Source organism: Hordeum vulgare, chromosome 5H (genome assembly GCF_904849725.1).
Source record: "Hordeum vulgare subsp. vulgare chromosome 5H, MorexV3_pseudomolecules_assembly, whole genome shotgun sequence".
Lineage (NCBI taxonomy): Eukaryota > Viridiplantae > Streptophyta > Magnoliopsida > Poales > Poaceae > Hordeum > Hordeum vulgare.
Window position 1 is genome coordinate 153,105,030 of NC_058522.1, and position 7,321 is coordinate 153,112,350.

General features: G+C 42.2%; 1 pseudogene; it reads left to right on the forward strand.

Moving 5' to 3' along the window:
• Positions 1 to 1,041: 1,041 nt before the first annotated feature.
• Positions 1,042 to 6,938, forward strand: LOC123396443 (annotated as a pseudogene).
• Positions 6,939 to 7,321: the final 383 nt, after the last annotated feature.

Below are 7,321 nucleotides of genomic sequence, written 5' to 3' on the forward strand. Positions count from 1 at the left end.
CGGCTGTAATTTGTCTTTTTCACTAGAGGTGGATCGAAACCTTTTGGCACCAAAATATTTGCTGAATTGTGCATTGAATATGGACTAATATTTTTTTAAAAAATTGGTCATATTTTACAACAAATATTTGGTAGGTCCTTCACAAAAAAACTCATTTTGGGCACTTGGAAAAAGAAAAATGATTTTTTTGTGCAAAGAAAATGAAAAGTCCCTTTGGCAACATTGTTTGTCTTTCCAACATGCACCCTTATGAAAAATATGAGATCATTTGAACAAACTATGCCATGAATACTACAATAACATTGATCATTTGGCTTGAAATCCATTGATCTTCACACATGATGCTCATTTCTCAGAACACTTTTTTAGAATAATTACCGTATTACAAGTTTATTATTTTTCCTGGTAACTTGGTCACATATGATGACACAACGCGAAGGTTTTGCATTTTTTTTGATTTTTTTTGAATTTGTTATGCCCGTTTCAAAATGCGGTCGAAACGGCGGGCATAACTGTTCATACCTAGGGGTTGAATCTTGCCAAAATTTTGTTGGATCTGTGATTAAATAGATACTTGTTTACCTAAAAATGATTTTTTTTTGTAAAAAATCATGAGAGAACTATGAGGTACCTCCATTTCAAATTTGACCCGCTTCCTACTGAATCGGCATAAATTTGTCTTTTTCACGAGAGATGGATAAAAGTTTTTGACACCCAACCATTTGGTCAATTTTATATTAAATATGGACTAGTATTTTAGAAAATTTATGGAGTCCAATTTTTCAACAAATATTTGGTAGGTTCTTCACAAAAAACCCATTTTTTCCACTCGGAAAATGATTAAAAAAGCTAGAAAGATCGAAAATGCATACAAATTAGTCCTCATCCATAAAATGTGGTCTAACTCTAGTAAAATTTGTGTGGTGCTCTTTTGCAAAATATTTTTGATAGATGCTTCATAAAATTTCTCAATTTTTAGTACTTCAAAACTATTTTAAATCATTGATTTTCTCAACCAATGAGAAATCTTCACATGGATCGATGACATGGCGTCCATCCATCCATCCATCCATATCTCCAACCCACATCCATCCATCCATCCATCTACAGAAAAAACAATTAAGAAAGAGATACCCCACCCGCACCCGAAACCCTAGCTCACCACCCATCCACCCTTCCTTCCGATCTGGTGCCGCCAGTCCTCTTCCCTCCGCCAGAGCATCCGGCTCGCCCCACCTCGATCCGGCACCACCAGCCCAATCTTCTCCTAGATCCGGCTCCGCCGCACGCTCTCCTCTCCTCCTCCTCCCAAATCCAGAGCAACCGAGCCTCTCCAAGCCGCCCGTGCCTCTCTGGGATGCGTCCGTCGCCGCTGGCGCTGGAGTTCGCGTCGGTGGAGGGGAAGAGGCTGTTCGCGGAGGCGCTGCAGGGCGGGACCATGGAGGGCTTCTTCAACCTCATCTCCTACTTCCAGATGCAATCAGAGCCGGTGTTCTACGGCCTCGCCTCCCTCTCCGTCGTGCTCAACGCGCTCGCCGTCGACCCTGGGCGGTCGTGGAAGGGGCCCTAGTGGTGGTTCGACAAGTCCATGCTCGACTGCTGCGAGCCCCTCCACAAGGTCAAGGCCGAGGGCAGCATCTTCGGCAAGGTGGTCTGCCTCGCCCACTGCGCCGGCGCCATGGTCCAGTCCTTCCGTGCCGACCAGACCACCATCCACGACTTCCGACCCACCTCGTGCGCTCCGCCGCCTCCCAGGAATGCCATCTCATCTCATCCTACCACAGGAGCCCCTTCATGCAAGTTCCCCACACGCAGTATCGCAAGATTCCTCAAGGCCGACAAGTACACCGAGTGCATCGAGCCGGCGCTGCCATCTCCTCGCCGCCGTCCATGAGTACCTGGCCGCTGAGGTGCGTTGCTATTGGATCTCATCCCTTCCCTTGTTATTTGAGTCTATTCCCCGACCTAGTTTATTCCTCGGTTCCTGGATTGTTGGATGCTACTATACAATATATAGCCATTTACTGCACCTGAACGAGAATCATTTCCTGGTCTGGATTTTATCACAGAATCATGCATATATGCTTGCGTTATTGATTAGTCAGCAATTGGCAGGCATTCGAGAGCATGCTAAATGTAGTTGCCATGTTAAAAATCTGCAAGATCTAGAATTGCATTTCTCTTACTTATATATTTGGACTGTGAGACTTAATTTGCACATACTGGTTTGTGTGTTTCTGTCAAATTAGCAGTAGATTAGCTAGTTATCAAAGTATGAAGTAATTCACCCTGATATCCTTAATATACATATAAGAGTGCTTGCATCCTCTAAAAAATAATGCATGGAAACAAGTAAATACGATTGGCATATAACTTTATCAAACAATGATCTCTCGTTCTCTCTCGGGCTCGCTGTAGCTTGTAGCTATGACCCACGCGGGCGCGCGCGCACACACACGCGCACATAGAATCACATAGTACTATTCTGCACATCTTTCAGAGATTTTGACATGGGCGTATGGATAACTGCTGAAGTAGTCTATCGATTTCATTCATTGACATATCATACTCGTGGAAAATATGCTTTGTCACGCTCTTCATGAGTTGCCTTTATCCCTCACAAGAGTGACCACCAACATTTTCCTCGGTTCACAGATTCAAGTGTTTGCATTTTCCACCTTGATTTCCTTTTCATATGGATTTAGTAAGACCATCACATGGATTGTTTGCATTTGCCACCTTGATTTCATTGTATGGTTTTAATAAGACCATAACATGGGTTAATTGTGCTGCAAAATGAATGTGGGGTTTGCAACATCCAGGTTGGTGTGGTGCAGTACCCTCTTCTATTCATATCTTCTTTTTTGTTGGAATTCTGATATCCTAATTATTTTTGCTTAGTTGTCATAGATTTCCATTCACTTGGTCTCTAGATAACCAGAAATATGTGATGAAACATGTTGCTTGAATGGTCAACTCCATCGTTGGCTATCTTTTAGACTTCCTACACTTCTTGCATTATCTTCTTCAGAGAAAATTTGTTATATGCTAGGAAACAAGCTTAAAATATAATTAAGAAAATACCAATAGTTAATTAGTATAACTATGGCAACATTCTTAGTCCAATAGTTAATTACTATAACTATGGCGCCACCTAGCTTGCTATTTTTGACATTCAAGCCATCTAATAGTCCTATGTCGTTGCCCCAGTGCACTTGCTTCTTACTGTATTTTTCCTACCATCCTATCAATTGTTTTGGACAATGTCTCTAGATGTGTGGTTCTTCTGCTTACTGCATGAGACATCTTTCCATATTTACCGGAACCATGTAAGTCACACCAAAGATGTATTCTCACAAATCCATCTGAATCAGCACTGTCTATCTGGCTCTAGCTTGTTGTCTATGTCAGGTTTGACTTTAATATCCTCAATGATCCAAAACCCTTAGTTGATGCATCCATGTTTGGCATTATTTATTTAGTAGTATGAAATTTTGATACAACTAAGCGTATTTACATAGTATATGTATGGTCCTCGAGTGTTTGTACTAAAATTCCCTATCAAGAAGCTTCTCTGTAGTATGTGGCTTTTCTTTTATCATTGTATATGCAAATATTCTTTTTTTCAACAATGTGCGCTAGATAATGATTATGAGCGTTTCCTGTACATGGTATACTGTTGTACCAAAGGTTGTACTCGTAGCAACAACATAATGGTATTTTTTCCCACGCCAAGTATGTGATGATTCATGATTGGTCCGTCTGCTTGCCTATCATTTCCGAAGGGGTGGTGGATTCTTGTTTCTTTTGAGTTGTTGTTTGCATTGTTACCTCAATTGTTACCATGCTAACGGAGGAATTTCCTGGAATCCGCTGGTACCTGTGCTTACAGGGTTTCCATGCATACTATGAAGTTGAAGAAGGCAGAGATAGTATCTACTTCGGACCATCCCTTGTAAGTTGGCATATGGCTGCTAGTCATATCTGGGTTGTGGTGCTCTACCTGTTGTGTACCTTCTCTATAATGTTTGTGTTATATATAAAGTCATGGATGGACATTATGAAATCAGTTTCTTAGGATTTTTCTGTGTATATAAGAGTAATGGTGGGCTATATTGTCAGGATTCTAAGGGATGCAGTTAAAGTGGTAGTTTATAGATGACATGACCATTCAAATTTAATATCTCGTTGTCTGACTATTACAGGACTAGCTGCTACCATTACATGACTAGTGTTGGGGATTGGGCCATGGGCGTGACATGATGTGCATATGCTTTGCTTATAAGATGCTGTTGTTACATAGTACATCATGCACTAAATCTGTTTCAATGTGAGCTATGTCGTTGGCTGGTATTGCTTTTGGAAAATAGATAGATAGCTGCTGCTGCATTACACCTCCTCTGCTCCTGTTGCATCTGTAAATGGATAGTGTAACATGTCACAAGACAGCTGCATAATTAGAGTTGAATTTTCTAACTGAAGCATTGCACTGTTATCACCTCCAGAACAGTTACAATTACTGCAAGCATCCTTGATAGGAACTCACTGCAATTTCATATGCTTCACAAAGGCAAATTTAGTGTGAGCTAATGTTCTGCTAATTTGGTAGCTCCATCTTTTTTATAACTAGTAGCTTTTATAAAACTCTAACATCTAGTATAATAGATATAATTTGTGATTTGAAGTTACTGATCTATGCTCTGGTGTAATATTATGGTGTAATGTTTTTTGTTTTGTCTCTTTTTCTGTTGATAGAAAAGTGGTGAGAAGATGTCGATGATGCCGACTTGAGACATTCAAATCAACACAACATAAAAATTTCTGAACCTATGTCTCATAGGAGAGTGGAATGAACTCCATTGTTAGAAGATGTGCCATTGTTCTATTGTGCAATTCTGTTCGTTCTTGCTATATTCGTGTGTAAGGAAATGTATTCATGAGATGAGTTATTGTGTTATGTAAACCTGGGAGATGTATTATGTGATGTTATATGATGGATGATTTCAATTCGACTAGGAGTTTTCTTGATTTGAATATGAAATAGTGTTGGGTTTAATATTGGACAAATAATTGGGTTGAAAAGGCCCAACAAATAGTAATGAAACCAAGTGCTGGAATAAAAAGTTGCTGAATTCAAAAATGAAAAAAGGCCAAAACTGAAACTGGACCAAATGTATTTGGGCACTAAAAGGCCAGGGCCAAAATTATAATGATACCAAAAAATTTGAAAAAAATACTAGAAGTGGTTGTAAATAGTCTAAGGCCCAAAAATTAGCCCAATAAGAAAAAGCACCAAAAAATAAAACCAGCCCATGTGACCAATTGAAATGGGTTGGGCTGATTTCAACCATGACGTTTTGATTTCGTCGTAATTTTTCCATGTAGGACTGCCACGTAGGACTGGGTTAGATTGTCAACGACGATTTAGGATCGTCGTAAAGGTTACAACGATCCAGGAGTCATCATAAAAGTTACGACGATTTCGACCAAAACGTCGTTGCTCTTAGTTTTTGAAGCTTGGTTTTTCGTCGTAAGATCTTCGTAAATTAAAAAACCGTGACGATGTAGCGGCGAAAATATAGAGTCGTGTATTAGCATATTTCTTGTAGTGGATAGTGAGCAAACAACACATCAAAAGTTCAAACATGCTTGCCTAGTTCCACGTAGTCGGGATCGAGCTCAGTGAAGTTAACGTCGACATTTCCTTTGTTGGAATCTACGTCATACAACACATACTGTCATAAGAGTTGAGGCCTAGATACTGTCTCCAAATGATTTTCAATTAAATCTGGTAATAACCTAGACCCTCAGAGCAAGATTTTATAAAAAGAATCAATTCAAAAGTTGTTATAGATTAATAATTATAAGCAAAACAAGATCAGGGACCATTCCGTAATAAAACAGAATATGTCCACGGGCTAGTTTGAGAAAACACAAAACGCCTGAAGGGTTATGCACCAACCCACAGCGAGAACAGCTTCTAGAGAAGGCGCCTTCGATGAAAACGATTCAGAAAAGGATAGAACTCTAACAAGGGAGTCCAACCTTATCAGGTTCAAATCCCACCGGTGCCAGAGGCATGCAGTGGTCGCCAGCGGCGATAGAAGAAGGGGAAGGACAAGCGGAGGTCACCTACGCATTCACCAAGTTCCTGCGAGTCGATGAGAGGTGGATTGGACCGAAGAGGGTGCTCTTTGTCGATGGCGACCTAGCTCCGGCTGACAACGGCGTTGGTCACCACCGAAGCTCACCGAAGGAATGGTGCGCGACGAAACTAGAGAGCGGCTTAGGAAGAGGTGAGCACCAGGGAACTAATGAGGGGCTCAAGGGATCACCTCTCTGCTTATCTTGCTCGGACGCCGTCGAGAATAGGGGCGGATCGAAGTGGCCGGTGTTGGAGAAGAGGGCCTCTCCGAGGCCCTTCTCTGGCTTGGGCAAGCCTTTAGAGTGTAGGGAGGAGGAGGTGAAGCTGATGATGGGTTCGACAGCAACGGAGGGGCTCTATTTATAGAAGCCCGAGAGGGGTGCCGTAGAGCTTAACTCCGGCGATCAATTCCGGTGATCCTGGGGCTCAGTCCACTGGTTAGGTGGTCGGGTCAGTACCTACTCAGCACAGGGAATCCATTTTCGGTCAAATCTTGATAATTCATTGGCGCAGGATGCGCTCGACGTTGCAGCCCTCTCTGCGCAGGGCGACAACACAGGTCATGCTCTGCGTTGCCCGGGGCATGGCAACGACAAACGCGGTGTGCACTACTGGCCACGGACATGCGATGCTTACACGGGCGATGGGCGGTGCCGAAACGGCGAGGGCTACAGCAGGGGGGCTTTGGTTGGCGCGGCAGTCGCTAATGGAGCTGCTGCCGGAGCTGGCTGACTCAGGCCAGCTCACCACCGACGCTAGCATGCGTCCAAAGGAGCGTGCATCGGGTGGATAGGCTTGAGCACAGAGGCGAGTGATCCCCGCTGATACTACTGAGATTAACGAGGTGACAGGCACTGAATCACTAAAGCTATGAAGATTCTGAACTTTGACTGAACGAGTTTCAAAGACTTAGGCCAATCCACACCAGATGCTTGATCAAATGAAAAGGACACGTGTAAAAGGTTTTTGGAGTTGAAAATTTATGAGATGGCCTCTCATTGGGTGTAGAGACAGTGTGTAAATTTTCAAATGTTTTGAAAATGTTTAAGACAGGATTTTAATAAAAACAAAATATTTGGTCAAACTTGAGTAAAATCAATTTTGAAATCTTCAAACCCAAGGTTTTTTGTGAAATGGGTTTAAACTACTGAGGCCTTCTAAGTATAGGAGTTTGGG